Source organism: Cervus elaphus, chromosome 24 (assembly GCF_910594005.1).
Source record: "Cervus elaphus chromosome 24, mCerEla1.1, whole genome shotgun sequence".
NCBI lineage: Eukaryota > Metazoa > Chordata > Mammalia > Artiodactyla > Cervidae > Cervus > Cervus elaphus.
In genome coordinates this window covers 21,909,982-21,918,476 of record NC_057838.1, presented here as the reverse complement: position 1 = coordinate 21,918,476, position 8,495 = coordinate 21,909,982, and the positions used below count along the sequence as shown (strand labels likewise).

At 39.2% G+C, this 8,495-nt stretch overlaps 1 non-coding gene across 1 annotated transcript; it reads left to right on the top strand.

The window, feature by feature from the left end:
- Positions 1-7,266: 7,266 nt before the first annotated feature.
- Positions 7,267-7,369, top strand: LOC122683358. Its single transcript, XR_006337708.1, has one exon. It is a non-coding gene; the product is annotated as a U6 spliceosomal RNA (small nuclear RNA).
- Positions 7,370-8,495: the final 1,126 nt, after the last annotated feature.

Below are 8,495 nucleotides of genomic sequence, written 5' to 3'. Positions count from 1 at the left end.
CCGCCCTCAATCTTCCCCAGTATCAGGGTCTTTTCAAATGAGTCAGCCCTTCGCATCAGGTGGCCAAAGGATTGGAGTTTCAGCTTCAACATCAGTCCTTCCAATGAACACTCAGGACTGATCTCCTTTAGGATGGACTGGTTGGATACCCTTTTAGTCCAAGTCTCAAGAGTCTTCTCCAACACCACGGTTCAAAAACATCAATTCTTCGGTGCTCAGCTTTCTTTATAGTCCAACTCTCACATCCATACATGACTGCTAGAAAAACAAGAGCCTTGACTAGACAGACCTCTGTTGGTAAAGTAATGTCTCTGCTTTTTAATATGCTGTCTAGGTTGGTCACAACTTGCCTTCCAAGGAGTAAGCGTCTTTTAATTTCATGGCCGCAGTCACCATCTGCAGTGATTTTGGAGCTCCTCAAAATAAAATCTCTCATTGTTTCCATTGTTTCCCCTTCTATTTGCCATGAAGTGATCGTACCAGATGCCATGATCTTAGTTTTCTGAATGTTGAGTTTTAAACCAACTTTTTCACTCTCCTTTTTCACTTTCATCAAGAGACTCTTCAGTTCTTCTTTGCTTTCTGCCATAAGGGTGGTGTCATCTGCATATCTGAGGTTATTGATATTTCTCCTGGCAATCTTGATTCCAGCTTGTGCTTCATCCAGCCTGGCATTTCTCATGATGTACTGTGCATGTAAGTTAAATAAGGAGGGTGACAATATACAGCCTTGATGTACTCCTTTTCCTATTTGGAACCAGTCTGTTGTTCCATGTCCAGTTTTAACCATTGCTTCCTGACCTGCATACAGATTTCTCAAGAGGCAGGTCAGGTGGTCTGGTAAAAAAAAAATAGTATACTCATATGATTATATGATTATGAGTATATTATTTTTTTAATGACAGATTCTCTGCATTGTTGAGGGAAAGTCACAAAATTTACATATATGACTGACTAGTCTTTCCCCTGCTTCCACCCATGTGGAGTTTCACATATGGCTGTGCTCAATTTTGCAATCTCCAAATTAAGATGTAACTTTAAACTATAGTTTGAGAAATTGTCTGAGCACATGGGTGATAATTCTTACTTTTTCTCTTGTTTGAAATAAAGTTATCAGAACAGCAGAACTCCACGCTTCCTAGTCTTGGTTTCTGTTTCTGAAAATGCTGACTTGCTCAAGAATGCCTCATTAGTCTTTTCACCAACATAATGCTAATCTGATTAATTCTGCCTGCATGCTTAGGTATGTGGCAAGGTGCCTACTTTACAAAAGCATCTCGTATGCAAGATGTAGGAAAAAGTCTTTCTTTGCACTGATTTTGGCCAAAGTGACTCTATGCTATTTCTGAGTCTGGCCTTTAATACCTAAATAATTTCTCTATTGATCTCTTGGGGACCTGAGCACCATGTAAGATGTCCTATTATTCCTCTAAATAGTATGAAGAATCTCTATTACTCCATCATAGAGAGGAAATTTCATGTGAGATCAGCCTTGAAGACAACAGCCATATAAACGAAGCCATTCTTGATGCTCTAGACAAACCCAACTGTCAGTTAAACAGTACTGAGTGACTCCAGAGGATACCACGAAGAGCAAAAGAATCACCTCTGTGCATACTAAGTGGCTCAGTCATGTCTGACTCTTTGTGACCTCATGGACTGTAGTTGGTCAGGCTCCAGAATCCCAGAAGCCATGGGATTCTCCAGGCAAGATTACTGGAGTGGGTTGCCATGCCCTTAACAGCAATAAATAAATGGAACACCTCTGAAGCAGTGTTTATCGACTCTACCAATACTTGGAAAATATAATTAATTTGGATATGGAACTTCTCCCAACAATTACACTGTTCAGGAGTGAAGCAGAACTTGGACATTTGGACAAAACTAGCTTCTGAGAGGAGCAGAATTCAAGTCAAACAGCAGAAAATGTGACCTCAAATGAGATGATGAATAATTGCTTATTTTCAGTTTTCCAAGTCAACTCTGGGGAAAATTGTTGAGCAGAATCAGGACTCTCAATATGAAATCCACCCCAATGGCTGTTACAAGAGACACACTGGCAAATGCAATGCAAGAGCCTCTTTCTAGCGTAACCACAGTCATAATCAACATTACCAATTAGAAATCTGGACTCAGGGAATTTCATCTGAGAAAGCACTCGAGTTTTCAATCACAATGCCCTGTGTAATAGGGCACTATTATTACTTCTCAGTTACCAGAACTGAGGCAAGATACAAGGATATCCATAGTAGATAGATCCATAATAGATCAGAAAGCACTGTGCCACTTATTGAACTATTGTTGCTTAAATCAAAATCCATCCATCCTCTAGAGTCATCTCTGATGCTGGGGCTAGGGATCAACAATTACCTTTTTCCTTTTAAGGTGGTTTCTTGCTGTTGTGTGCTAGAAAGGGCACTGGGCAGAAAAAGCAGAGGTTAGCTCGGTGGTTGCCTTATGGTTCCTATAAGCAACACATCAGCTATAGCTCTTCAACTTGGCAGCGTGGTTCAAGCAGCTGTTGGATCTAGTTTTTAGCTTCTTTCAGCGCTCTGAAATCCATTTCCCCAAAAAGATTTCTGGTACATGGATTTTTCAGTTTCTCCCTGTGAGGCTGATAGTTTTTGCCATGTGTATATTCAGGCTCTCTTTTGGGTATGTTAACATTTAATATTGGTATATTTTCCTGCTGAACTGCTCGTTTATCACTATAGAATACCTCATTTTATTTTTGGATAACAACTCTTGTTCTAAAGCCTTCTTTGTCTAATATGTCTCTTCCTCTTACAGGGTGCATGCCATATCTTTTTCTATATTTTGTTTTAGACAGCATAGGGATCAGTCTTTATGTTTTTAAATGCAGTCTGAAGTTCTCTGCCTTTTAATTGGGAAGTTTGGTCCATTTATACTTAATGAGATAACATAAACATTTGAATTTATGCTTCCAATCTTAGTACTGATATATGTTACTGGCATCTGTTCTTTGTTTTACTCATCCTTCTTTCTTATCTTCTTTATCATTATTTTTCAAAAACGAAGACACAGACTTTTGGATAGCAGCCATCCTGACTGGCATGTAATGGTACCTCATTGTGGTTTTGATTTGCATTTCTTTGATAATGAGTGATGTTGAGCATCTTTTCATGTGTTTGTTAGCCATCTGCATGTCTTCCTTGGAGAAATGTCTGTTTAGTTCTTTGGCCCATTTTTTGATTGGGTCATTTATTTTTCTGGAATTGAGCTGCAGGAGTTGCTTGTATATTTTTGAGATTAATCCTTTGTCTGTTTCTTCATTTGCTATTATTTTCTCCCAATCTGAGGGCTGTCTTTTCACCTTGCTTATAGTTTCCTTTGTTGTGCAAACGCTTTTAAGTTTAATTAGGTCCCATTTGTTTATTTTTGCTTTTATTTCCAATATTCTGAGAGGTGGGTCATAGAGGATCCTGCTGTGATTTATGTCAAGCAATAAATGCTGGAGAGGGTGTGGAGAAAAGGGAACCCTCTTACACTGTTGGTGGGAATGCAAACTAGTACAGCCGCTATGGAGAACAGTGTGGAGATTTCTTAAAAAACTGGAAATAGAACTGCCATATGACCCAGCAATCCCACTCCTGGGAATACACACTGAGGAAACCAGACCTGAAAGAGACACGTGCACCCCAATGTTCATTGCAGCACTGTTTATAATAGCCAGGACATGGAAGCAACCTAGATGCCCATCAGCAGACGAATGGATAAGGAAGCTGTGGTACACATACACCGTGGAATATTACTCAGCCATTAAAAAGAATTCATTTGAATCAGTTCTAATGAGATGGATGAAACTGGAGCCCATTATACAGAGTGAAGTAAGCCAGAAAGATAAAGACCAATACAGTATACTAACGCATATATATGGAATTTAAAAAGATGGTAACGATAACCCTATATGCAAAACAGAAAAAGAGACACAGGTGTACAGAACAGACTTTTGGACTCTGTGGGAGAAGGCGAGGGTGGGATGTTTCGAGAGAACAGCATCGAAACATGTATATTATCTAGGGTGAAACAGATCACCAGCCCAGGCTGGATGTGTGAGACAAGTGCTCGGGCCTGGTGCACTGGGAAGACCCAGAGGAATCGGGTGGAGAGGGAGGTGGGAGGGGGGATCGGGATGGGGAATACATGTAAATCCATGGCTGATTCATGTCAATGTATGACAAAAACCACTACATTATTGTAAAGTAATTAGCCTCCGACTAATAAAAATAAATGAAAAAAAAAAAAAAATGAAGACACAGAATTACTTGTTTTTTTGAAAAATACTCCTGGTAAGCTACAATTTTACCTTTTACTTCACCTCTTTATGAATATTCTTTCATTCAACATATTTCTTCCAGTTTTTGTAAAAAGCATCAATTTATCCACTCTGGAAGATCTATCAGTGGGATGCAGCTGCAAGAAGAGACTGCTGGTATACCATTAGTCATCCTCTACTCGCTCTGCTCTTGGGGCAGTATCCTTTATCTATCTTCCTGAAACTAGGTATCAATGTCATACATTGTCAAAGTGAGTGGTTCATTTTACGTAATTTATAATATCAGGAAATATATTGTGAAACGCCATGCTTACTCAAGTACAGTTATATGACTACTAGTCTAGTACTTCTGTTAAAGAAGAAAATGTATTAATAGTTAGCTTGGAAGAGTTTAGAAGTCCTGAGATTTTCTTTCTTCTTGTTCTACCCATCCTCTAAGGACTATCTCATATTTTTCTGTGGGTTCAGTAACCATTCATTTGCTAACTGCTACCAAAAGTGTATGTCTTGATCCCAGACTTCATTCCCAAGCTTCATTCATATTTCCAAAAGTCTCCTAGACAATTCCACTTGAGTGAATGTAGGTATGACAAAAACAGCATGTTAAAACCGAAACTTAACATCTTTTCTTCAAAACCACTACTCATTCCATTTCCTTCAAACCTACTACTACTACTTATTTCAAATAATGGATAGATCGTTTACCTGGTTTTCCCATCTAACAGTGTTATAGTCATATGGTTCCTATTTTTTTCTTTACTTGTATACCAAATTGATTTCTTTTTGTTTTTGTTTCTTTCTTTGTTTTTTTAATGTAGACCGTTTTTTAAGTCTTCATTGAATTTATTACAACATATTTTCTGTTTTGGCTTTTAGACCATGAGGCATGTGGGATCCTAGCTCCCTGACCAGGGACTGAACCCGCACCCCCTGCAATGGAGGCAAAATCTGAATCACTGGACTGCCAGGGAAGTCCCCACCCAAATGATCCTTAATCCCTACTGAGGGATTAAGGGGTTATTCTACTCTTGTGGATAATTCCATTCCATCTGTGCCCTTATGATTTCCACAGCCCCTCCCATCATGCAGGCATTCATGTCTCACCTACATCACCTCAGTCACATCTCAACACCCCACCAACATCAGCTCTACCTAGCACTGGATAGAAGCACAGATTCTCAGGTGCCACTCCAAACTGATCATTTCGGTAATTCTGCAAGCGCAGTGCAGCAACCACTGGTGGTTCTGACGTACTCAAGTGTGAAGACCACTGTTGGACCTAAGGATGATTTATACATTTCCTTTCCACCAACATGCTATCTTTAACACCAATACTCTTCTGAATGTTTATCTTAATGATTGTATTTTTTAAGTAAATCCAATTTTATTTTTGGCACTTTATGATTACTAATAATTCTTCTAGTAAACATTAGCATCTGAATCAGTATCTAAGTGCACCCTGACACCAGAGTTGACAATAAACAACCTTCTCCAGTAGTCAGTCAGCACACTTTGATCCAGAGGCCAAATCCAACTCATGTTCTGTTTCCATAAGTAAAATTGTACTGCAACGCAACTGTGATTATTTGTTGCATATCGTTTATGAGTGCTTTTCTATTAATACTACCAAGTCAGGGTTGAGCAGTTAACAACAGAGTCCATATGGCCTGACTCTGTATTTGACTTTTTACAGGAAAAAAAGTTTGCTGACTGACACTGTCAACATGTATTCATTCATTATATATTTATTCACCATATGCTATTAATCAGGCACTGTTTCAGTAACTGAGGGTATAGAGGTGAGAAACAGGGCAGGTCAATCGAGGGACAAATATTTGAATGGGTGGTGGTGGTGGGCTGGCAATAAACAAGCTTGCATGTGTGTGTGCTCAGGCAGTCGCTCAGTCATACTGGACTCTTTGGGACCCCATGAACAATAGCCACTGGGCTCCTCCATCCATGGGATTCTCCAGGCAAGAATACTGGAATGGGCTGCCGTTTCCTCCTGCAAGGACCTTTCCGACTAAGGGACTGAACCCACGTCTCCTCCATCTCCTTCACTGGCAGGTGTTTCCTTTACCACTGTGATACCTGGCACACCCCTAAAAAGAGCATGCATGTAAAAAATTAATAAGATAAGTTCAGAAAGTGATTTGTGTTGTGAAGAATATAAAGTGGGTGCAGTGGCAGAAAGAGACTGCTGGGAGGCAGCACCATCAGGTTAGGTATCAAGAAGGCACCTCAGGGAAGACTGACATTAACTGAAGACTGCAGTGAAAACAAGGAAATGCTGACAAGGAGCTAGGTGGACAAAGTTCTTGGGATGGAAAGGATCTGATTTGTCCTAAAACCATCAAGGCCAGTGTGGAGTCAACTAAACTCTGAGAAAATAGAAAATACAGGATCCTGGCTAAATGTTTGTGAGATTTCTGATCGATAATAAATTGTATTCCTTCATTTCCACTGTGTTTCATAGAAGGAAGCAATATTGATTAAGATTGCTTAGTTTTCTTTCATGTTAATGATTTATGTTGGCTGCAGTGTGAACATAAATGATTTGTACAACAATGTTGAAAAACCTATGACAGTCTGATTAAAAAAAAAAAGAAAAAAGATTTATGTCTCCTTTAGATGTGAGGCTAAATTATTGCTCCCTACTCATCTCCACCCTGATCAGGCTATTTAAGGTGGCAAAGTTAACTCAGACCTTAAAATTTTCCTCTCCCCAAACTCAGTGACAAGAACAAATACAACATGAAACAAAAAAATCCTGGGAAAAAGAAATGAAAAGAGCTGATGACTTGAACATGAAAAATAAATAAGTTTTAAGAATATATAAATTTCCTTTAATATTTTATGGAGAAAACGTTGGGATTGGGTGCATAGTTGGAGGATGGTGGTTTGTTTGAAAAGGGGAAATATGTTAGAGAAACATTGAAAATTCTCATTAAGAATCACCAACTTGGTGTGTGCTTTGGCAGCAGAAGTATTAAAATTGGAAAGATACAGAGAAGAGTAGTATGGATGATGTGTAAGAAAGATCTAAAAATTCATGAAGCAGTCCATATTTTTAAAAATGAGATAAGAGCTTGAATAGACATTTCTCCAAAGGTGAGGTACAAATAAACAATAAGCAGGAAAAAATGCTCAACATTACCAGTCATTAGAGAAATACAAATTAAAACTACAATTAATTCTTATTTCCTACCTACTAGAATAACTACTATAAAAAATACAGAATATAACCAGTGTTGGTGAGAATGCAGAAAAATTGCAACCCTCATGTACTATTGATTCCGTTCAGTAGCTCAGTCGTCTCCAACTCTTTGTGACCCCATGGACTGCAGCACGTCAGGCCTCCCTGTCCATCACTAACTCCTGGAGCTTGCTCAAATTCATGCCCACTGAGTTGGTGATGCCATCCAACCATCTCATCCTCTGTCATCCCCTTTTCCTCCTGCCTTCAATCTTTCCCAGCATCAGGGTCTTTTCCAATGAGTCAGTTCTTTGTATCAGGTGGCCTAAGTATTGGAGTTTCAGCTTCAGCATCAGTCTTTCCAATGAATATTCAGGACTGATTTCCTTTTGGAATGATTGGCTTGATCTCCTTGCTCTCCCAGGGACTCTCATATGTATTCTTCAACACCACAGTTCAAAGGCATCATTTCTTCAGTGCTCAGCTTTCTTTATGGGCCAATTTTCACATCCATACATGACTACTGGAAAAACCATAGCTTTGACTAGATGGACCTTTATCAGTAAATAATGTCTCTGATTTTTAATACAATGTCTAATTTTGTCATAGCTTTTCCTCCAAGGAGCATCTTTTAATTTCATGGCTGCAGTCACCATCTGCAGTAATTTTAGAGCCCAAGGAAATAGTCTCTCACTGTTTCCATTGTTCCCCATCTATTTGCCGTGAAGTGATGGGACCGGATGCCATGATCTTTGTTTTCTGAATGCTGAGTTTCAAGCCAGCTTTTTCACTCGCCTCTTTCACTTTAATCAAGAGGCTCTTTAGTTTCTCTTCACTATCTGCCATAAAGGTGGTGTCGTCTCCATATCTGAGGTTATTGACATTTCCTCTAGCAATATTGATTCCAGCTTGTGCTTCATCCCACCTGGAATTTCACATGATGTACTCTGCATATAACTTAGATAAGCAAGGTGACAATATACAGCCTTGATGTACTCTGTT